Source organism: Lathyrus oleraceus, chromosome 2 (assembly GCF_024323335.1).
Source record: "Lathyrus oleraceus cultivar Zhongwan6 chromosome 2, CAAS_Psat_ZW6_1.0, whole genome shotgun sequence".
In the NCBI taxonomy this organism is placed as follows: domain Eukaryota; kingdom Viridiplantae; phylum Streptophyta; class Magnoliopsida; order Fabales; family Fabaceae; genus Lathyrus; species Lathyrus oleraceus.
The window spans coordinates 171,015,087-171,039,992 of NC_066580.1; the positions used below are offsets into that span (position 1 = coordinate 171,015,087).

The 24,906-nt window shown below is 39.8% G+C and overlaps 1 non-coding gene across 1 annotated transcript; it reads right to left on the reverse strand.

Annotated features, from left to right (window-relative positions):
* Nucleotides 1-486: 486 nt before the first annotated feature.
* On the reverse strand, nucleotides 487-593 carry LOC127124480 (small nucleolar RNA R71). Its single transcript, XR_007803965.1, has one exon. It is a non-coding gene; the product is annotated as a small nucleolar RNA R71 (small nucleolar RNA).
* Between the last annotated feature and the right edge of the window lie 24,313 nt (nucleotides 594-24,906).

Sequence of the window (24,906 nt, forward strand, 5' to 3'; positions counted from 1 at the left end):
GAGTCTTTCTTATACGTAAGACGCTGAATACACGAATATCAACAAAAGTACGATATTTCCGATATCTTCTCTCCTCCTAAACCAGAAGAAAAACCAACCATGGATGAAGAAGGACCACAGAATCGTCCTCTTAAATTCTATGCTACCCCATCCCAACAAGAACCTCACAACAGCATTGCTGCCCCCGCTATCAATCGAAACGATTTCGAGCTGAAACCCTCACTATTATCAGCCGTTCAACAACATCAATTTGATGGAAATCCTACGGACGATCCTAATGAACACCTGACCAAGTTTGTGCAGTACGCAGACACTGTAAAGGCGAATTGTGTATCTCAAGATGTGATAAGATTGCGCCTCTTTCCTTTCTCACTAAGGGACAGAGCTTGGGCTTGGTTGCAATCCTTGCCATCCAACTCCATTACAACATGGGAAAAATTGAAGAACGTTTTCTTATCCCGATATTTTCTGCCGAGCAAAACTGCTATGCTGAGAGCTCAAATCAACGGATTCAGGCAAAAAGATGCGGAATCTCTCTACGAAGCGTATGAGAGATACAAGGACATGATGAGGATATGTCCACATCACGGTCTCAAAGACTGGATGATCATTCACACATTTTACAATGGGCTTCTGTATAACACAAGACTGATAGTAGATGTTTCTGCGGGCGGTGCACTTATGGATAAGCCATACAACAAAGCCTATCAACTCATTGAAAATAAGGCCCAGAACCATTGCCAATGGGGAGGTGAAAGAACTCCAGTGGAAAAGTCCCAGACGAAGGATGTAATGTACAAAATCAGTAGCCTATACCATGTTCATGCAAAGGTAGATGCCTTGTTCTAAAATTAGATAACTTGACCATACCACCCACAGCCATCGTGGCTGCTGTAACTCCAAACTGTGAGTTATGTGGAAACCCTGGACATACTGCACAAGAATGTCAAATATTAGCAGGAGTCCCAATCGATCAAGTGAACTACACACAAGGAAATCCATATTCGAATACCTACAACCCAGGTTGGAAAAACCATCCTAATTTCTCGTATAAGAATAACAACGCCCTGTATGCACCTGGCCAAGCACCAGCTGTTCCGCCTGGATATCAAAAGCCAACTAATAATGCTCCTAACATGCCTAGGAAGTCAAATCTCGAATTGATGATGGAAAGCTTCATAGCTACCCAAGCTCAGACAAACAAAGTAGATAACAGGTGTCGTCTATAGCTGGCATTAACCATACCAAAACGAAAGTCTAAGCGAATGCTTAGCACTTACACCCAACCACATGCCATGCCCAAAGAAACCTGACTTGGAATTAAAAGCACTACCAAAGAACCTAAGATACGAATTCCTAGACACTGAACTGAAAAGACCAGTAATAGTCAACGCTGACTTGGGACAGATGGAAACTGAGAAGTTACTAGATGTCCTAAGAAAATATCCAACTGCGTTAGGATATAACATCACCGATCTAGAAGGAATAAGTCCTTCTATCCGTATGCATCGCATTATGCTGGAGGAAGATTGTTAAACCTCTAGAGAACACCAGAGAATGATCAACCCAATCCTAAGTACGGTAGTCAAGGATGAAGTAAAGAAACTTCTAGATGCTAGAATCATATACCCGATCTCCGATAGTCAATGGGTATGTAGTACCCAACAAAAGAGGGTGTTACAGTCGTTAAGAATGAAAAGGGAGAATCTATAGAACAAAGAGTTGTGATCGGAAGTAGAATGTGCATCGACTATAGAAAACTAAATAAAGCCACTCGGAAAGATCATTTCCCTCTACCCTTCATTGACCAAATGCTTGAACGATTGGCTAAGCATTCTCACTTCTACTATCTAGACGGTTATTCAGGATTCTTTCAAATCCTAATCCATCCTGACGACCAAGAAAAGACTACCTTCACATGCCATTATGGTACATTCGCCTACCGACGAATGCCATTTGGATTATGCAACGCTCCCGCAATATTTCAAAGATGCATGATGGCAATCTTCGCCGATTTTATAGACGACATCATGGAAGTCTTTATGGACGGTTTTTCTGTTTGTGGGAAGAGTTTTGAAGGATGTCTATCAAACCTTGAGATGGTACTCGAAAGATGCGTAAAGGTAAACCTCGTTTTAAACTAGGAGAAATGCCATTTCATGGTTCAACAAGGAATCGTGTTAGGTCACATGGTATCTGACAGAGGAATTGAAGTAGACAAAGCTAAGATCTAAATCATAGAGAACCTTCAACATCCAAAAACCGTTCGAGAAATACGAAGCTTTTTAGGACACGCCGGTTTCTACCGACGCTTTATCAAAGATTTCTCGAAAATTAACAAGCCACTTACAAGATTATTAATGAAAAATGTTTAACAGCGTTCAACCAACTAAAAACATATTTAATCACCGCACCCATGATGCAACCACCTTACTGGAGATTACCTTTCGAAATCATGTGTGATGCGAGTGATTACGCAATAGGCACAATACTAGGACAAAGAAAGGATAAGAAGCTTCATGCTATTTACTATGCAAGTAGAACACTAGATCCAGCCCAAATGAACAACGCCACCACTAAAAAGGAACTTCTAGCCGTCGTGTTCGCTTTGGATAAATTCCGTTCCTACCTAGTAGGGACAAAAATTATCATCTATACCGACCACGCCGCTATTAGATATCTGTTAAGTAAGAAGGATGCCAAACCAAGACTTTTAAGATGGATCCTGCTCTTACAAGAATTTGACTTAGAGATTAAAGATAAGAAAGGTACTAAAAACGTAGTAGCGGACCACTTATCACGAATCGAAGGGAATAAACCTGAACAAATTCCAATTAATGATGATTTCCCTTACGAAAGACTCATAGCCCAAATGGAAAGCGATATGTCTGAACTAACATTAAACGATACAGAAATAGAAGAATTCATGGAAGAAATACATGTAAATGCAACTCTGCCATGGTATGCTGATTTTGTCAACTACCTAGCTATCGGAGTACTTCCACCAGACCTATCTTACCAACAAAAGAAGAAATTCGTCCATGACCTAAAACAATACTACTGGGATGAACCTCTACTTTTCAAAAGAGGTACCGACGGTATTTTCCGTCGATGTGTTCCTGAGGATGAAATAGATGATATATCTCATTGCCATTCCGCTCCCTATGGAGGGCATGCAAGTACCTCAAAGACCTGTACTAAGATCCTACAATCAGGCCTCTTTTGGCCCACTCTATGGAAAGATGTCCATAACGCGGTTATAAAATGCGACCGGTGCCAACGCACTGGCAACATCTCAAGACGCGATGAAATGCCACAAACAGGAATCTTAGAAGTAGAAGTTTTTGATGTATGGGGGATTGACTTCACGGGCAACAGAAGCATGATGGCCATATTAGATCAATGGGCATTAGGGGTATTCCTGATTGGCTTTAGTGCTAGTGGGAGATTGTTGGTGTAAGCCCTAGAGGCCAATACTTTTGGTACTTGTATCGAATTATTTAAGGCTTTTTCTTTATTATGGTTGTTTAATAAAGTCCCTAGAATAGCTAGTCCGTTTAATGTATCAAGTATGACTTAATCATGAGATCACATTAAACATAAGGACACTATTCTTAAAGTATCCGTAGTCGAGCTTTATTGTGAAGTGGGATAACATTAAAGCATTAAGACTATTATGTTTGTAGACTGATGATCACATATCATGGATCATGGATAAAGAGTTATCAAGTCTTAAACATAGGTATGAATATTAAGAGTAATATTTATACCGGATTGACCCACTATGAGAATACTATATAGAAAGTTATGCAAAGTGTCATAAGTTATTCTCATGGTGATAATGGTGTATATCACTCTTTGACCTAAAAACACTGTGGACCCTAGATGTAGAGTCGAGTGCTTTATTGCTGATCCAACATTGTCCGTAACTGGATAACCATAAAGATAGTTGATGGGTACTCCACAAAGCATGCTGAGGGACATGAGTGTCATAGATGGAATTTGCCCATCCTGCGTAACAGGATAAATGTCTATGGGCCCAATATTGAACTGGACAAGGATGACATGGTCTATACCTTGTGTTCAATATAGACATAAGGGAAAAGGGGTAATTATACACATAATTATTATCACAGGAGGTTTTGTCAGATCACATGACATTTTCGTGTCTTGGGTAGCAGTGATGTGTTGCTAGATACCGCTCATTGTTTATTATGTTAAATGAGTGATTTAATATAATTCCAACGTCGCGAAAACCTACAGGGTCACACACAAAGGACGAATTGATGAGAGATAGAGTAACTAAGGAACACCGTAAGGTACGGTGCACTTATGTGGAATACGGAATATGGTAAGGTACCAAATACTTAAGTGATTTTGGCATATTATAAAATATGGGCCAAAATACACTTAAGTGGGCTTTTTAGCTTGAAGCCCACACAAGTGGTTCTATAAATAGAACCCTTGGGTAGAAGCATTGTCACTCAGACTAAAACTCAAGTGAAGACTTGGAATTTCGTTTCCCTCTCTCTCTCACTCAAAGCCTTCATTCGTACCACCTAGAACTGAGATTGAAGGAACCTGTTCGTGTGGACTGAGTAGAGACGTTGTCATCGTTCAACGTTCGTGATCGCTTCGTGGATTTGTATCCAAGGTTTTGATCGTTACAAGAAATCTGCACCAAAGGTTTGAATCGCCACAAGAGGTAACGATTCTATCACTGATCATGCCCATTTGTAAGGATCATTAAAGGAGAAATTTTTAAATTTCGCTGCGCCTTGGTTGAAAATTCTCCTTCAATAAGTACATACTCGTTGTTGTCGACTATGTTTCAAAATGGATCGAGGTTGTAGCCTCTCCGACAAATGACACACGAGTAGTGATTAAGTTATTCAAGAACATTATCTTTCCTAGATTCGGTGTGCTAAAACTAGTAGTTAATGATGGTGGCTCCCACTTCATATCGAATATCTTTGGAAAACTTCTTCTGAAGTATGGAGTCCGACACCACGTAGCAACACTGTATCATCCACAAACTAGCGGGCAAGTTGAAGTCTCGAATCGAGAAATCAAACAAATTCTAGAGAAGACCGTAGGAATATCCAGAAAAGACTGGTCATCCAAACTAAACGAAGTTCTGTGGGCCTACAAGACGGCTTACAAAACCCCGATAGGAACCACACCCTTTAAACTAGTCTATGGTAAATCATGTCACCTCCCTGTGGAATTAGAACACAAAGCATATTGGGCAATTAAGACCCTAAATATAAATTATACTTCAACAGGCAAGAAATGGATTCTGGACATCCACGAATTAGAAGAGCTGAGACTAGACGCCTATGAGAATGCCAGGATATACAAAGAGCAAACCAAAAGATGGCATGACAAACACATTTCTAGGAAGGAGTTTAACGTCGGCGACATAGTGCTACTATTCAATTCAATACTTAAACTTTTTCCATGAAAACTTAAATCTAGGTGGTCCGGCCCTTTCGAGATCACCAAAGTCCTCAAAAGCGGTGCGATAGAAATAAAAGGTAGGAATAGTGAACCTTTTATAGTAAACGGGAAGCGATTAAAGCACTATCATAATATTGAAAATAGAGACTATTCGAACAGTCTCAGACTCATAGAGCTGCCCGCTAAACCCCAAACCTAGTACACTGCGATGCCACTGTCGAACTTACGACATTAAACAAAGTGCTTAGTGGGAGACAACCCACCAGTTTTTTGTTATCTTTGTTACAAACTATTTTCCTTCTTTGATTTTCTTCTTTATTTTTCTACTCCCTTCTTCTTGATTCTTTGCAGTCATTCTTGTTTCTTCTAGTTACTAACTTAGACATATTGGATACTGATAAACAGGAAAAGTACTAACTAGTTAGTTACTTACTTTCATCATGCAACAAGTAGATACAGTTTTCAGAGGCAGAGTTCAAAGAAGGCGGTATGATTATCTAGATCGGAAGGATATGGCATTGACCATTTATTATGATGGACCTACCATGGATAAGTTAGGTATCCGTGATAGCATCCTATTTATGTTTAACCAGCTTGGGTGGGAGAAGGCAGCCATTAAGAGACGGGTTGTCACCTACCATGAACTAACCTTAGAATTCCTTAGCTCCTTGGTATATGACCCCGAGCATGGTTACGGACTTAACAAAGGGTTGATATCCTTTAGGTTGTTTAGCATGGACTTCACCTATAGCCGTCGAGACCTTGCTGACATCCTAGGATTCCCTAGTGGCCCTTTCGTCTTTACTACCCGCTAGGAGGAACTAATCGATGACATCAACCTAGATGACTTTTGGGGTAGCTTAACTGGAGACTCAAACCCTAACCCGAATGAGATGTGTAACACCACAAAATTTGCCCTCCTCTTCTTGGGACTAGTTTGACATATTGCATTTCATATTTTAGAGCATTAGGCATTGCATTCTGCATAGCTTGTGAAAATAAGAAGATCATCCTCCAAAGTCTTTTGTCAAAAGATGGAAGAAGTTATATGATTCAAGCCTAAGGATCTTTATGAATTGATTGTCAACGATCTGAGGGTTTGCATTTCAGTTAGGGTTTCCTGATCCTTCAAAGGTCTTGAGAATTATCTTGATTGCAAGGGTATATCACTATCATCATGGTTCTATCATCATCAAGGGTCTCATGGTTCATTCTCAAGTTCCTCTGGTCAACCCTAATCAATGACATTCTTCCAACCAGGGCTTTTCAAAGAGATGAGGTATTTTATTGGGATGAGGATCACATGATTGTTATGAGGAGCTTGCATGAGCTAGGGTTTCATTTTTGAGCAATTTCCCCAAGTGGTGGGGGCTCAAGCTGATCAGGGCATTTCAAAGTCATCTGAGGACCAAAAAGTCAACTGTGCAATCAACTGAGGGCTATGAGGTGGGGAAATGAGTTGAGACACCTCAATCATGTTCAAAAGAGGTCCATTTGTCATTCTAAAACATCTATCTTGAAGATTTTGAAGTCATGGCAAAAGTTTCCAAAAATGGAAAATGACCTGTAATTTCAAGTTTCCAAAAATGGCAAGTTTCTGGTCCACATTCAACTTGATTTTCCAACATCAAAGAAGTTTCAGATGGATTTTTAGTGAACATGAAATTTGTATATCTTTGTCTCCCCTTTCCAAAACATCCTAATTCATGTCCATGTGATGAATGGTTGAGAAGTTATGGCCAAATGATCACAAATTATACATGGAAGTTCAAAGTGACATAACTTTTGATACAAAGCTCCAATTTGGTCCATTCTTTTTGCAAAATACTCCTCCTGACCAATACTTCTCAAAACAAGCCTTGCCATGCATGGGAAAAGTGTGTATGATCATCATTCCTCAAATGTTCATTTTGGAGGGAAATTCCATATTTCAAATTTGGCTTAAGCTACAAGCAATTTAACCATTCCATCATGATTATTGGTTGATTTTAAGTGAAATCATACCCTTGCATGATACTGTTCACGTGCTACATGGCCATGCAAGCTCACTTTGGCATTTTTGCAAAACACTTCATAATTCCCTAATCATGATTAGCCAAAGCCTAATTGTGATTTCAGCATGATTAGCACATGATATAAATAGCAAACCCTAACTGCAATTGCTCATAACAGAATTTCAGATCTAGAATTTTCCATTTTTCCCTCCATTTTTCTCTCTCTTTGATTCTTCAATTTCTCCACACAAACACCAAAAATTCTTCAAGAATCTTGATCATCATCCTTCATTGATCCAGAATTAACCTCTGTTTTGGATAATTGAGCTGGAAATCGTGCCATTCAAGAACACTCACATGTTAATGGATTTTTGAAATTCAGCTAGATCTAGGTGGTTTCAAGTGGTGATTCATGCTTAAAGTTTCAAGGCAAGGTTAGGGAAGAAGATCTGGAGATTGTGAGAGTCTAAGGACACCAATTCATCAACTGCCATTTCCAAGTAGGTTGAATTCGATCTCTCTTTTTTGCCAATTTCTTGTGATAATTGTGTAGATCTTGTTATGCTGAGCATGTTGATATGTTTAGAATTGATTTTGGTGAAGATTTGAGCATGTATAGTTGAATTCATGTTTTGAGCATGAAAATGTTTTGATTCGATCCGTGTAATATAGAATGAATTAGATGAAACTAGTATGATATTTGGAACGTGCTTGGCAAGAGCTTTCGATTGGTATAGGTTTTATTCATTTCTGCAAAAAATGAATGGCGGCGCCACCGCCTGGTTGACCGGAGAAGACGACCGGCGCCGCCGTCTGGTTTTCCTAGGGTTTGTCTCGCGTGGCCTCCATGTAAGCGCTTGCATGGCCTTTCCATTGGCTGTTATTTTTTTGACCTGCTCGCGTGTTGCTTTGACTGGATGATGTGTATGATGATTAGATAAATGAAACGACGCGTTTCACTTTGCCTTGCTGTCTGCTCACGTGTTCGCTTATGTGTGATATTGATTGGTTATCATGTTTTGATTGTGCCATGTGTTATTGACCTGCTGATGTGTGCACGCCAGCTCAATTAATGAAGCTGTGCGTTTTGAGCTTCAAATGTGGACCGTCTGATGGCTTTTCGCGCTAGATCATGTGGCTAGGATTTAATCTGAGTTTATTTGAATATCATTTTCCCTCCTTTTCATTTTAATATTTCATTTTTATTTGCTCATCTTTTAAAAATCATAAAAAATAGCAAAATGCTCCAAATTGAGTCCAATTTTTTTTCATAATCTTGTTTTGATCTCTAGTTTCTTATAGAACTAATTTGATGATTTGTTTGCTTTTGGATTTTTATTTTGTAATTTTTGATTGAGCCTTGTGTTAAATTGATATGTCATGATAAATGCTTTGTGAAATCTTCATGGTTAATCCAATTGATCTGAATTTTTGTATGATTGATCTTCACATGTGATATGAGTTTTTGTTGATTGGTTTGGAATTTTTATCATATGCTATCACTGTTTTTGACACATGAAGATATAGTGTGACAATTTGTATCACATTTTTGACCTTGCATTTGTGCATTTTTGTTCATGCATCATTTGAACTCTTCTGGATTTGATTTTTTGCATGATGCTTGTTCATAACATGAGAAACTTGTATAAAAAAATTCATAGCCATTGCATGCTTTTCTGTTTTGATTTGGATTTTCTAATTTGGATGTCCATTTTGATGCATTGTTGTTGCCTTTGCTTTACATTGATCATTTGATGCACTTGCTTCGTGAATTGATACTGGTCCTTTTAAGGACATTTTATGACATGTTTGAATGTGCATTATGCAAAAGATTGACTTCTGTTTTGATCATTTGGTTTGGTTTTGAACCTAGTCTTTGTACTAGTGTTTTGTACATGAACTAACCTTGACTTGTGTTTCAGGTTTGGACACTTAGCATTAATGGTTGAGTTGCTCACCTTTTGTGATGAAAATTGGATTGTGTTCTAACTTCTTTGTGTTTTGTAGGGATTTAAGTTGATGTGTTGAGCTCATTGCTTCATTTGAATGCTTGAGCATTGATCATTGAATTGTGTAACAGTTGGTGGTTTCACTGTTTGTTTTCTGATTGGTTGTCCCAGATACTAACTGGTTATCTTTTGTGCAGGTACATTAGTTGCTTGCTAGCTTTGCTTTTTCTTAAGCTTTGGAGTGTGGTTGATACACCACTGAGGTAGTTAGCCTCTTACTCCATGTAGTCTGGAAGTCCTGTCACCTTTTTGGCAGGCATTTGGCTGAAGTCCTCCTTAAGAGGCTCTGTTTGTGATTGTTTACAATTGTGCCAAAGATCTCCATGATGAGGCATGTTACTTGATAAGTCCTCCTAAGTGAAGAGGCAATTGACAGATAGAAGGGACTAGTAGCCAGTCCCCTGTTATTCGGTGAGTCGTTCTTTATGCTCGCACTACGTGCTGATGCTCTAGAACATGTACCCAAGATCTTTGTATTAGAGTCAGTCAAGTGGAATAGGGTCCCTCTTTCTAGATCCCCACGTTTTCATTGTCATTAAGCTCACCCTGGCCAGGGTTAAGAGCATGAGGTATCATCCTCATTACCATTTTGATCTGCTCACCCTAACGTTCAATGTTAGTGGTTAAGAGCCCAGTTGATTACCCTTACAGTCCGACTTGTTTGTCGAGGTTGATATGACCCCTCTTGACTAAAGCCTACCCATTTTTTGGGCCTCTTGTATGGATATAGTGAGTGATGCTTGTTCACTTGTGTTGATGTTTATTTGTTGTTTGAGCTGACTTGCTTCATGTGTGAGTTAGGTTCTTATTAGAGACCTCAACCTAGGGATATTGTTTGCATGACAACTATTAGGCTCGAGTCAGTCTCCCTATTAGTTTGTTGTTTCCCTGGTCTCTGGTTAGGAGAGATTTGTACCCCTGTTAAGGGGAACTACGTCGCCCTGATTCTCATACCAGATGAGATACGTAGGCAGGAGATCGAGCGAGATCTCTCCGGGAAACCCTTTTTCTTTTTTGAGTCTCTGTGTGTCAACCTTTTCTTTTCTTTATTGCAAGTGTATTCACCCTTTGTTTGTTGGCCTTGGTGTGAGTACTCGTTTGTTCAGCGTGTGCGTGTGTGGTATGTTTATACCTTGAGGTTTTCTTTTGTTATTCATTTGGGATTCATATTTAGGGTTCATTTGGGATGATGGTTATCATCTTTGGGGTTCATTTGTGACGGTTGTCACTCACTTGGGGTTCATTTGTGACGGTTGTCACGCATTTGGGGTTCATCTTTGGATATTTGGTTACCTTGTTGGGGTTTGTACGGAGAACCTTTTTCTTTGGTATTCGCTGGTTAGCGTTTGTTTGTTAGGAGTCAGATATAAGTCCATGTATTGGCATTCTATTTCCTGTTTGTGTTTGTTTTTGTTTGGAGTAGGGTGTAAGTCCATGTATTGGCAATCTGTTTCCTTTTGGTTGTTTTTGTTTGGAGTCGGATATAAGTCCATGTATTGGCATTCTGTTTCCTTTTTGTTGTTTGGAGTCGGATGTAAGTCCATTTATTGGCATTTTGTTTCCTTTTTGAGTTTTTCTTTTGATGTCTCAGCGTCTCTTTTCGGTGTTTTGTTTCGGCGTGCGTTAGCCGAGCTACGAGTGCTCTGATTCTTACTCTGGATAGAGAAGATACGTAGGCATAGGATGCGATGTCCTAGCGAGCATGTTTCCCATTCCCCCGAACTACGTTGACTCTGATGTTTGTTTCTGACAAACTACGTAGGCCCAGGATGCGACATCCTGCCGAGTCCACTTTCTCCATCTCCTCTCACCTGTTTATTATTCGAGTTTGTGCAGTTTCTTTGAGCAGTTTATTAGCAACCTTTTCCTATTCTTTTGAGCGTGGATCCCGTCGAGTACGGCGGACGTGAGGGGTGCTAATACCTTCCCCTTGCGTAACCGACTCCCGTACCTTGCAATCTCTGGTCGTAAGACCATTCCTTTCCCTTTCTTAGGTTAGTCCTGCGCTCCCTTTCCGTCATAGGATGAATAGTGTCGGTGGCGGCTATGTATTTTCCCGCCGGTTTTTTTTCGCGTTGCGACAAGATGCACTCACAAATGATCCATAACCCTGCTATCTGCTACTTCCACAAAATACTGGCCCACATCCTGTTTGGTAAGGAAGAAAACAACACCATAGTGTCCCGCGGTGAACTTTTCATCTTGCTATGTGTCGATTAAGGTCGATATGTCAATATCGTGACATTCATGATGGAAAGATTTGTTCACCTTGCTAAGAACAACCGTACCCCAATAATAATAGGTGGCCTCGTAACCATGATAGCAGACGCCATCGGACTTAGACGCCCACTTTACGAGCATGTACCATTTGGAAACATTCGACCCATGGATATCGAATTTTTCCTTAACCGTAGAATCATAGGCAACCTTGGGCCGGATACTTTTTATTATCTAATCAATAACGAAGTGGTCTGACTATTTACCTTGCCTAACCATGAGAGAACGAGTGTTCACAACCGCAATAATTGGCTTTATGACTTAGATGAACACCCTATTGATCCACCTTCACCTCCAGAGACACCGCCTAAATATGAGTATATCAATGACCCTATCCATGTGGAAGAATCTGACCCTGAAACACCTCCCAACTACTATAACATTGATGAACCGGTTCCTCCATCATATGCTGATAATCTTGTCATGCTTCTCACCTGTCTGAACGATTTCCTAGATGACATCACAATTGTGAAAGAAGAGATAAAGATCATGCGCTTTGATATCTTAGGCCTGATGGATATAGCCGTCGAGCAGTTTCATCCCCTGAACGAAGTTGTAGCTACATTGGGACAAAACCGTGGCCAATACTACTGACCACTGATTTCTCCTACTCGCACTAAGCAATGAGGACACTTCTTTGTTTTGTATGGGGAGGGAGCACATTTATTTATTACCTTTGTTTAATTACTTTATTACTTTTGTTTGTTATGTTCCTGCTGACCGGGCAACGGACCCCCGTCTAACTCTGCGTAGTGTGATCGGTCGTCGAAATTTAATTTGGTTTTAATTAATTAAAAGAATTGAAATTGATAATAATAATAATGTGTTTATTATTGTCTTGTGGTGATCGGTTATGGCCTTAGTTTTCCTTCATTTTGTTTTGGTTTTAAAATACGACCTGCATGTCGTGCCTCTCTTTTAATCTCTCAATGTAACTTCTTTTCTCATCTCATTCCCTCGTATGTAAAACGAGTTTCTTTTATGTAATGTAATGATATGAAGAAAGCAAAGAAGTCAGTGCCAAAAGAGGACAACCTTGAAGATCTTGCTTGGAGAAGCTTAGATCGTTGTTAGGTTAACTTAGGTTCTCTCATTGGCTTGGGAGAACAATTGCGCTAGGGGCCATAACTGTTTCATTATGTATGTATGTATGTTGATGCATGTGAATGTATGTTGATGCATGTGAGAGGCGATTTATATGATAAATAAGCCGGTGAGATCAGAAAAATTGCAATTCCCTCAAATTAAATATTAAGTTTATGCTTTCCAAGTTTTAACACTCATCAAGACTAGTATCGGATAATGTAGGTTTCGCCTACGCGAGGTGCATGTTCTATATTAGTAAGGTGCGATGGGATAATTGTAATATCCAACTATTAAAATAATGGGTCAAACTTAACTAAACAAATTATAATAATATTATATGTGTTTGCTTTCCAAGTTTTAGCACTCATCAAGACTAGTATCACACAATGTAGGTTTCGCCTACGCGAGGTGCATTTTCTATATTGGTAAGGTGCGATGGGATAATTGTAATATCCAACTGCTAAAACGATGGGTCAAACTTAATTATAATAATATTATATATGTTTAGAAGCAAGAGTTGGGAATGATCCATATGATGGATCGGAATAAGGAGTTATTCACCCAACTGAAATTTTCGAGAGTTGTATGAGATACAATTGGAAGGAGTTCCTACGTAAATAACCTAGTTTTGTGTAATCCGCCTACGCGGACTTAGAACGAAGTGAAATATGGATCTCGACCCACTAGAAAATCTTCCAACGGGATTTTCCGAATCAAATGATGAGGGTCATTTGTTTTGAGTAAAATAGTGGGAGAATATTTGATTAAAGGCCTAATTAAATATGTCAATGATACTTATATTTTCATTAATCCTTATGTAGATTACGATGATAGCAAACACCTCTAACAACATTTTACGATCAATCCTTGATAAGGAAAAATTGTCTGGGACAAATTTTCTGGATTGGCACCGAAACCTGAGGATTGTCCTCAAACATGATAAAAAGTTGTATGTCTTGGAGACACTTGTTCTTGAAGAGGAACCTCCTAGTTCTGCACCTAAGGCAGAAAGAGATGCTTATAAGAAGCATGTTGATGATGCCAATGAAACTGCTTGTCTCATGCTAGCTGCCATGAACTCAGAATTGCAAAAGCAACATGAGAACATGGCAGCGTTCGATATGATCGAACACCTGAAGATGCTCTATCAAGAGCAAGCAAGGCATGAGAGGTTTGAAGTTTCAAAAGCCCTTTTTCAAGGCAAGTTAGCTGAGGGAGCCCCTGTAGGTCCCCATGTGCTCAAGATGATTGGGTATGTGGAAAACCTTGAGAGATTGGGTTTTCCCCTCGAAAAGGAACTTGCGACTGACTTGATCTTGCAACCGTTGCCAGATAGATTCAGTCAATTTGTCCTAAATTTCAATATGAATGAAATGGACAAATATCTTCCTGAACTGCTCGCCATGTTAAGAACTTCCGAGCAGAATCTGAAGTCAAAAGGGAAGTCCATTCTGATGATCAGAAATGGAAAGAGACAGAACAAAAGGCCCACTAAGCAGGGTGATAAAAGGGAAAGGCAAGGAAGTTGCCAAACCCACACCCACCGTTGCTGCTTTAAAGCCTAGTGGAGGCATAGCAAAAGAAGGCACCTGCTTCCATTGCGGTAAGACCGAACACTGGAAGAGAAACTGCCCAAAGTACCTGGAAGATAAGAAGAATGGAGTAGAGACTTCAACTTCAAGTATTTTTGTTATTAAAATTAATTTATCTACTTCTGCATCATGGGTATTCGATACTGGATGCGGTTCTCACATTTGTACCAATGTGCAGGGACTAAAAAGGAGTAGAGATTTGGCAAAAGGTGAAGTTGACCTACGAGTTGGCTATGGAGCAAAGGTTGCTGCTTTAGCCGTAGGAACTTATGTATTGACTTTACCTAGTGGTTTAATAATTCAGTTAGAGAACTGTTATTATTGTAGGTGTTTAATTGGCTGCATTATATGGTAAAACACTAATGTCTTGACTGATGTCATAACATGTATGTGTGACTACATTGTAGTTACTGCAGGACTAGCTAACACAGGATTTATTGAATGTCAAACTGGATGTTGTGACACTCATACCTGTTAACAGATACTAAGGAATAGAACAGCAGGAGTTCTGTTAGAACTTAGTATTTATTTGCAGTCTGGTTATCAAGGAAGAACCAGACCTGGCATAAGGCCTACTGACTGAATGTCAAACTGGATGTTATGACATTCATCATTGAAAGCAGCTGCTGAAGATTAGACAGAGTGGTGTTCTGTTATACTTCAGCATGTAACTTAGTTTGTTCTTCAAGAGAATAACAGAACTAACTTAAGGCCAAATGTGTAAATGTTAAGTTGGACACTTTGACATTTATTAATGTAAGCTGTTACTGTAGTATGATCATTTTGATCATGTACAGGTCAGCAAAATTGTACAGTCTGTTTTCTGGAAAAACAGACTCAGCATATGGACCTTGATGTCAAGCTGAATGTCGTGACATTCATTCCTGACAGCATATGCTAAATTGTAGGTTGTTCAGTTTTCTGTTTCAGCTTTTTCTCGGGCTATTCTTCAGGAAGTCAACAGCTTAGAGAAAATCCAGGAAATCAACAACCAAGCTACATTCAATGAACCTAACAAATAGCCTATTTGTTAGTAACCTAAATGTTGAATTTATGGGAACTTGAGTGACCTTAAATTCAGGAGAATACAGGTGCAAAAGCCCAGGTGCTGCAATATAAAAAGGAAGGCGTTCCTTCATTCAGTTTCAAGGATTTTGAGGCGTGAAGATTTAGTGTGTCCATCATACTTCACTGCTGTATTTTTGTGAGTCTAGTATTAGACGTATCTTGTAAGCCAAGCCATTATCAAGTAGATGATTGCTTTGGCATAGGGTGTTCATTGAGTTGTAAGTGTTGTGTCACTCAAAGCTTTTAAGCGTGAGTGTTGTGTATCTTGATTTAAGCTGTGAAGCATAATCAAGAGTTGTTTTTGAAGTGTGACTTCAAAGTGTCTTTAATATCACTGAGGTGATTGAGGGGGAGTGAGTAGGAACTCTGATCTTAGGTTAAGATTGAAATTGCATTGGGTAGGGATTAAGTGATAAGTTGTAAACGGGTGAGTTTAGATTTGAATTGATACTACTAATAGTGGATTTCCTCCCTGGCTTGGTAGCCCCCAGATGTAGGTCATGTTGGACTGAACTGGGTGAACAATTACTTGTGTTATTTACTGCACTTACTGTTAAGTTCTGCATAATCCCTGTCTGTGCAGAATTGGATGTCATAACAACCAGTGTGACATCCAAAGTCTGATAACTAGAATTTCAATTGGCATCAGAGCAGGCACCCTGCCTGTGAATTTCTGGGTGAGATCTAGGGAAGTTACTTTCTAGTACCATGGACAAGGATTTAGGACACTCAAACAGACCACCCATGTTGGATGGATCTAATTATGATGACTGGAAGCCTCGTATGATAGCCTTCTTAAGGTCTCTAGACAGCAAAGTCTGGAGAGCTGTCAACAAAGGATGGGAACATCCAATGAGGACAGGTGAAGATGGAGCCAGTGTGCAGATTCCTGAAGAAGAGTGGGACAAGGAGCAAGAGGCGTTAGCTCTTGGAAATTCCAAGGCCTTTAATGCATTGTTCAATGGAATCAGCAAGAACATCTTCAGGCTGGTACACCACTGTGAACTAGCTAAGGAAGTTTGGGATACCCTCAAGGTAACTCATGAAGGTACTTCCAAGGTAAAGATGTCCAAACTTCAGATGCTGACCACCAAGTTTGAAAATCTGAGGATGAAAGAGGATGAGACTATTCATGACTTTCACATGAATATTCTTGAAATTGCAAACACCTCTGGTGGACTAGGTGAGAAAATGGCTGAAGAGAAACTTGTAAGAAAGATTCTCAGGTCCTTGCCTAAGAGATTTGCTATGAAGGTCACAGCCATAGAGGAGGCGCAGGACATATGCAACATGAAGGTGGATGAGCTCATTGGTTCCCTCCAAACCTTTGAAATGGGCTTGGGTGAGTATGCTGAGAAGAAGAACAAAAGCATAGCTTTTGTATCTAATGCTGAAGAGGAGTCAGAAGCAGGATATACTGGAGGTGATGAAAGTATATCAGAAGCCTTGGCCATGCTTGGGAGGCAGTTCAACAAGTTCGTGAAGAAGATTGATCAAAGAGGTAGATCTAATGTCAAGAACATCCCGTCTGACATTAAGAAAAGATCAACTTCTGATGAGAAGTTCAACCATGGCAAGGGGATCCAGTGTCATGGTTGTGAAGGGTATGGACACGTCAGAGCTGAATGCCCTACTTACCTCAAATTACAAAATAAGGGGCTAGCTATCACATGGTCTGAAGGAGATTCTGAAAGTGAATCTGAAGGAGAATCTGCCAAACATGTCACTGCACTAACCAGTGTTTGTGCCTCTGATGATGACTCAAGTGTAGATGAACTGTCTTTTGATGAACTTGCTGCAGCCTATAAGAAGCTGTGTTCCACCAGTGCAGAGGTGCGTGCACAAGGAGAAAAGCAGAAGAAACTCATCAAGGAACTGGAAGATGAGAGACAAAAGCAACTGTTTGTCATAGAGGGTCTAAATGGTGAAATAGCCCTGCTGACCTCCAAGCTGAACCAGATGACTAAATCCATCAGAATGATGAATAAGGGAACTGATACCTTGGAAGAGATTCTCAAGGTGGGACAGCAATCTGGAACCAAATCTGGCCTAGGATTTGGGAAAAGATCCTCAACTGAACACAAACGCCCAAAGGCTAAAGTTCATAAGTACAAGCAGAAGTCAAAGCCAATGTCTCAACATCGAGGATCTAGGATGAATGATCATCAGAAGAGGAAATACCAGGATTGGAGGTGTCACCACTGTGGTAGGCTTGGACATATAAAAGCCTTCTGCTACTGGATTCATGGTTTCCCTAACAGAGCCTCGCATGTCAGACCTAAGCACAAAACACATAAGCGATGTGTTCCCATTAAGAAGCAACAATGGTATGCTAGGATAGCACACACTGCTCTAAGGGCTTCTTCCAGAGAAGACTGGTACTTTGACAGTGGATGCTCAAGACATATGACTGGTATGGAAAATCTACTGGTAGATATTCAACCTCACACTACCAGCTTTGTGACCTTTGGTGATGGTGCCAAAGGAAAAATAAGAGGTGTGGGCAAACTGGACTGTTCTGGAGTGCCAAAACTGAATAATGTGCTGTTAGTAAGAGGACTAACTGCAAACCTCATCAGCATAAGTCAGTTGTGTGATCAAGGTTTTCATGTTCAGTTTACTAAGGAGCTGTGCATTGTGACAAATGGTGACAATCAGGAAGTTATGAGAGGAACCAGGTCCAAAGACAACTGCTACCTGTGGGAACCTGAACTCTCTAACTTTTCCACAACATGCTCCTCAGCCAAGGAAGAACAGGAGGTGAAGCTGTGGCATAGAAGACTTGGACATCTCCACTTACGGGGAATGAAGAAGATCATATCCAAGGAAGCAGTCAGAGGAATTCCAAAGCTTCTGATTGATGAAGGAAGAGTCTGTGGAGAATGCCACGTGGGCAAGCAAACCAAGATGTCACACCCGAAGCTGGGACATTCCACAACCTCCAGAGTTCTGGAACTGTTGCACATGGACCTAATGGGACCTATGCAGGTTGAAAGTCTTGGTGGAAAGAAGTATGCTTACGTGGTGGTTGATGACCATTCCAGATACACGTGGATAAACTTCATCAGAGAGAAGTCAGATACATTTGATGTCTTCAAAGATCTGTGTATAAGACTTCAAAGGGAAAAGGACAGTTGTGTGGTCCGGATTAGAAGTGATCATGGTACGGAGTTCAAGAATTCCAAGTTTGATGAGTTTTGCTCGTCTGAAGGAATAAGCCATGAGTTCTCCTCTCCTATAACTCCTCAGCAGAATGGAATAGTTGAAAGAAAAAATAGAACTATTCAAGAATCTGCCAGAGCAATGATTCATGCAAAGAAGCTCCATATGCACTTTTGGGCTGAAGCAATGAACACTGCGTGCTATGTTCACAACAGAGTCACCTTGAGAAAAGGAACCTCCTCCACTCTGTATGAAATATGGAAGGGCAGAAAACCCACTGTGAAGTACTTTCATATTTTTGGAAGTAAATGCTACATTCTCACAGATCATGAACAGAGAAGGAAGCTAGATCCCAAAAGTGATGAAGGCGTATTTCTGGGATACTCCACTAACAGCAGAGCCTACAGAGTGTTCAACTACAGGACCAATGTCCTGATGGAATCCATAAATGTCATTGTGGATGATAAAGAGGAAGGAACCGATGTCATGGAGGATGTTGAAACATTCATTGACAGTCCAACTGACAGTCCAGTCAAGTCTGAAGAAGTACAGGAACCTCCTCCTGAATGTGAAGTAGATGCAACCACCAAAGTGCCATCTATCAGAATTCAGAAAGACCACCCTAAGGATCTTATCATAGGGGATCCCACCAGTGGTGTAACTACCAGGTCAAGAGGAATAAACTCAAATTCCTGCTTTGTTTCCAAGGTTGAACCAAAGAATGTGAAAGAAGCCCTGACTGATGAATACTGGATCATTGCCATGCAAGAGGAACTCGAGCAGTTCACAAGGCATGAAGTATGGGAGCTAGTTCCAAGACCTGAAGGGTCCAACATCATTGGTACCAAATGGATCTACAAAAACAAATCTGATGAGAAAGGAGTAATTACTAGAAATAAAGCAAGACTAGTAGCTCAAGGATACACTCAAGTTGAAGGGGTAGACTTTGATGAGACATTTGCTCCTGTGGCTAGACTTGAGTCCATCAGATTTCTGTTGGGGGTAGCTTGCATCCTGAAGTTTAAGCTATTCCAAATGGATGTGAAGAGTGCATTCTTGAATGGCTACCTGAATGAAGAAGTCTATGTGGAACAACCCAAAGGGTTCTGTGATCCTAACCAACCTGAGCATGTATACAAGTTGAAGAAAGCCTTGTATGGGTTGAAGCAAGCACCCAGAGCTTGGTATGAAAGGTTAACCAAATTTCTGACCTCAAATGGATACAGAAAGGGTGGCATAGATAAAACCTTGTTTGTGAAGGATGAAGAAGGCAAAATCATGATAGCTCAAATCTATGTTGATGATATAGTCTTTGGTGGAATGTCAGAACAAATGGTTAAAAAATTTGTTCACCAGATGCAGTCTGAGTTTGAAATGAGTCTAGTGGGAGAACTGACCTATTTCCTTGGAATGCAAGTAAACCAAATGGAGGACTCTATGTTTCTCTCCCAAAGCAAGTATGCCAAGAACATAGTTAAGAAGTTTGGTATGGATAATGCCAGGCACAAGAGGACTCCTGCTCCTACTCATCTGAAGTTAACCAAAGATGATGGAGGGCCTAGTGTTGATCAATGCCTGTACAGAAGCATGATAGGTAGTCTGCTGTATCTAACTGCAAGTAGACCTGACATTTCTTATGCAGTTGGAGTGTGTGCCAGATACCAAGCAGAGCCCAAGGTGAGCCACTTGAATCAAGTCAAAAGGATTCTCAAGTACATCAATGGGACGTGTGACTATGGGATGCTGTATTCACATGGGTCTGAGCCTGTCCTATCTGGGTACTGTCATGCTGATTGGGCTGGAAGTGCTGATGACAGAAAAAGCACATCAGGTGGATGTTTCTTCTTAGGAGAAAACCTCATATCGTGGTTCAGCAAGAAGCAGAAGTGTGTCTCTCTGTCCACTGTAGAGGCTGAATACATAGCTGCTGGAAGCAGTTGCTCCCAACTGGTTTGGATGAAACAGATGCTCACTGAGTACAATGTCTTTCAAAATGTCATGACATTGTTCTGTGATAATCTCAGTGCCATCAATATCTCCAAGAATCCCATCCAACACAGCAGGACCAAACATATTGACATTAGGCACCACTTTATCAGAGATCTAGTGGAAGACAAGGTGATCACTTTGGAACATGTAGCCACGGATCTTCAACTGGCTGACATATTTACAAAGGCTCTGGATGCTACTCAGTTTGAAAACTTAAGGAGCAAACTGGGAATATGTCTCTCTGAGACCTTATAGCAACCACTGATGTTGGGAATAAATTGTTTAATATCTCTGTCTATTAAACAATTTGTACTAAGTTATGATTGGGCACCAGATCATAGCTATGCTACTTGTAACAAGGGTGGATACAAGAGGGTAAGGAGACACCCTACTGTGAGAAGGTCAATGTACCTGCAGGAGTTCAAGGATGCTGTTCATGCAGGAGTGGTTCTGGATGTCAGAAACAAAATCAAGGCATCTGATATGGTGGTACCTACTGTAAAGCAGAAGTGGGTGAGTACTTGATCGAAGCTGTGAAGCAAGATCAAGGGGATGTTAACTTGGTTGAAACTATGAAGTAAAACTAAGTCTGGAACTCTGTCATTGTGCTCTGGCTATGTTGTTGGCTTTGGCAACATTTTTGACAAAAAGGGGGAGTAATAACCACCACCACTACCCCTGACAAACAGAGTGGGTCTCTACAACAGACTCTCATGACAGATCTGAAGATTCCCTCCCCTGCAGCAAATGTGTGTGTGCTGCTGTGTGAAGTTGTTATTTAACTTCCATGTGTGTGAGTGTGCTGCCACTCTGAGTGTATTAGCTAGTATTTTTTCCTGCTAGGTGTGTGATTCCGCTGCTATGAACTCTGTTATGGGGATCAAAGTGTTTTAGCCAAAAATTTGCCAAAGCGGGAGTTTGTAGGTGTTTAATTGGCTGCATTATATGGTAAAACACTAATGTCTTGACTGATGTCATAACATGTATGTGTGACTACATTGTAGTTACTGCAGGACTAGCTAACACAGGATTTATTGAATGTCAAACTGGATGTTGTGACACTCATACCTGTTAACAGATACTAAGGAATAGAACAGCAGGAGTTCTGTTAGAACTTAGTATTTATTTGCAGTCTGGTTATCAAGGAAGAACCAGACCTGGCATAAGGCCTACTGACTGAATGTCAAACTGGATGTTATGACATTCATCATTGAAAGCAGCTGCTGAAGATTAGACAGAGTGGTGTTCTGTTATACTTCAGCATGTAACTTAGTTTGTTCTTCAAGAGAATAACAGAACTAACTTAAGGCCAAATGTGTAAATGTTAAGTTGGACACTTTGACATTTATTAATATAAGCTGTTACTGTCGTGACATTCATTCCTGACAGCATATGCTAAATTGTAGGTTGTTCAGTTTTCTGTTTCAGCTTTTTCTCAGGCTATTCTTCAGGAAGTCAACAGCTTAGAGAAAATCCAGGAAATCAACAACCAAGCTACATTCAATGAACCTAACAAATAGCCTATTTGTTAGTAACCTAAATGTTGAATTTATGGGAACTTGAGTGACCTTAAATTCAGGAGAATACAGGTGCAAAAGCCCAGGTGCTGCAATATAAAAAGGAAGGCGTTCCTTCATTCAGTTTCAGGGATTTTGAGGCGTGAAGATTTAGTGTGTCCATCATACTTCACTGCTGTATTTTTGTGAGTCTAGTATTAGACGTATCTTGTAAGCCAAGCCATTATCAAGTAGATGATTGCTTTGGCATAGGGTGTTCATTGAGTTGTAAGTGTTGTGTCACTCAAAGCTTTTAAGCGTGAGTGCTGTGTATCTTGATTTAAGCTGTGAAGCATAATCAAGAGTTGTTTTTGAAGTGTGACTTCAAAGTGTCTTTAATATCACTGAGGTGATTGAGGGGGAGTGAGTAGGAACTCTGATCTTAGGTTAAGATTGAAATTGCATTGGGTAGGGATTAAGTGATAAGTTGTAAACGGGTGAGTTTAGCTTTGAATTGATACTACTAATAGTGGATTTCCTCCCTGGCTTGGTAGCCCCCAGATGTAGGTCATGTTGGACTGAACTGGGTGAACAATTACTTGTGTTATTTACTGCACTTACTGTTAAGTTCTGCATATTCCCTGTCTGTGCAGAATTGGATGTCATAACAACCAGTGTGACATCCAAAGTCTGATAACTAGAATTTCAATTATGTACCTGCAATTAGTAGGAATATTATTTTTGTTTCTTGTTTGGACAAGTTTGAACAATTGTTGCTCAATTTATTTGAATGATATATTCTACGCTACTGCACAAATGAACAATGGACTATATGTCCTTGATCTTGAAATGCATATATTTAACATTAATACTAAAAGGATGAAACCTAATGGGTTAAATCCAACTTACCTTTGGCATTGTCAATTAGATCACATAAATGAGAAATGCAATTCCAAACTCCATAAAGATGGACTCTTGGACTCTTTTGATTATGAATCATATGAGACATGCATATCTTGTTTAATTGGAAAGATGACAAAGTCTCCATTCACAGGAAAAGGTGAAAGAGCTAATGATCTTTTGGACCTCATACATACTGATGTATGTGGACCACTGAACATACCAGCTAGAGGAGGTTTTCAATACTTCATCACATTTACTGATGATTTCAGTAGATATGGTTATGTGTATTTAATGAAACACAAATCATAGTTCTTTGAAGAGTTCAAGGAATTCAAGAATGAAGTACAAAACCAACTAGGTAAGAATATTAAAACTCTTCGATCAGATCGAGGTGGTGGGCATTTAAGCCTAGAGTTTGATGACCATCTAAAAGAGTGTGGGATCCTATCCCAACTTACTCCTCCTGGAACACCCCAAGGGAATGGTGTATCTGAGAGAAGAAATCGAACCCTGTTAGACATGGTCCGATCCATGATGAGTCACATCGATCTTCCAAAAATTTACCCTCCTCTCTTGGGACTAGCTTAACATATTGCATATCATTCTTAGGTCATTAGTCATTACATATTTGCATATCATGTGGCAACAAGCAAGTCATCCTCCTAGGTCTTGATCAGAAGATATAGAGGTCAAAAGATTCAAGCTGAGGGTTTCATTGAACTGATCACTAATCATCTGAGGCTTTGTGATTCAAATTAGGGTTTCTCGGTTCTTCAAGGAGATTGATCATCATCTTAGTTGAAATGGTACATCATCATCATCATGATATTATCATCACCAAGATATTCATTATGCTTGATCATGTTCCTTGAGATTAGGGTTTTGACCTCTGGTCAACCCTAATCATCTGGATTGTGCCAATCAGGGCTTGTTAAGGAGATGAGGGATCATTTTATGGTTTCATTGATCTTATGGAAGCTAGGGTTTCATGCTTGAGCCATTTCATCAGGAATTTGAGGCTCAAGTTCAACAGTCATGGCCAATTCATCTATCAATCAACAAAAGTCAACTGTGGTCAATTGTGCCTGAACTGATGGATTTGGAGGTGGGAGAGGGTTAGAGACACTTCATTCATGTTCAAACAAGTTTCATTTGACATTTCAAACATCAAGAATGAAGAAAATAAAGTCAGATGGAAACTTTCCAAAAATAGAAAGTGACTTGTAATTCAAATTTGCCAAAAATGGAAAGGTTTTCACCTCAAAATTACATGTCCAAAAATGCTTCAAATGAGATTTTGTCCAACATGAAAGTTGAATATCTTGCTCTCACCTTTCCAAAAAGTCCAAGAACATGAATTTCCCATTTGTGGTTGACAAGTTATGATCAAATCATTGTCCAAAAAAGTTGAATTTCAAAGGGGCATAACTTTTGATTCACAAGGCCAAATGGAGTGAGACTTTTTTGAGCAAAATTCTATTGATGTCCTCTATCCAAAACGAGCATTACATTTCATTGAAAACTCATCACATAAAAAGTCCATTTTTCAAGTGGACTTAATTTGAATTTTGGAGGGAAAAAGGTCATTTTGCAAAATATTCATTGTTTTCACATGATTCCACTTGCATTAGCTCACAAACATCATTTCAAACTTGCTACAACCAGAAATTTCTACTGTTACATTGGTTTTGCACAAGTGAGGGTGGATTGGTCAATTGGCCATTTAGCATGAAACTTGGTTTTGGCTTAATCCATTGCATTAGCACTAATCATGATTACTAGCATCATTAACATCACATATATAAACTAAATCATAATTGTTTTCTGATTAACCATAACAGAATCAAGATCTAGATCTGAAAATCACCAA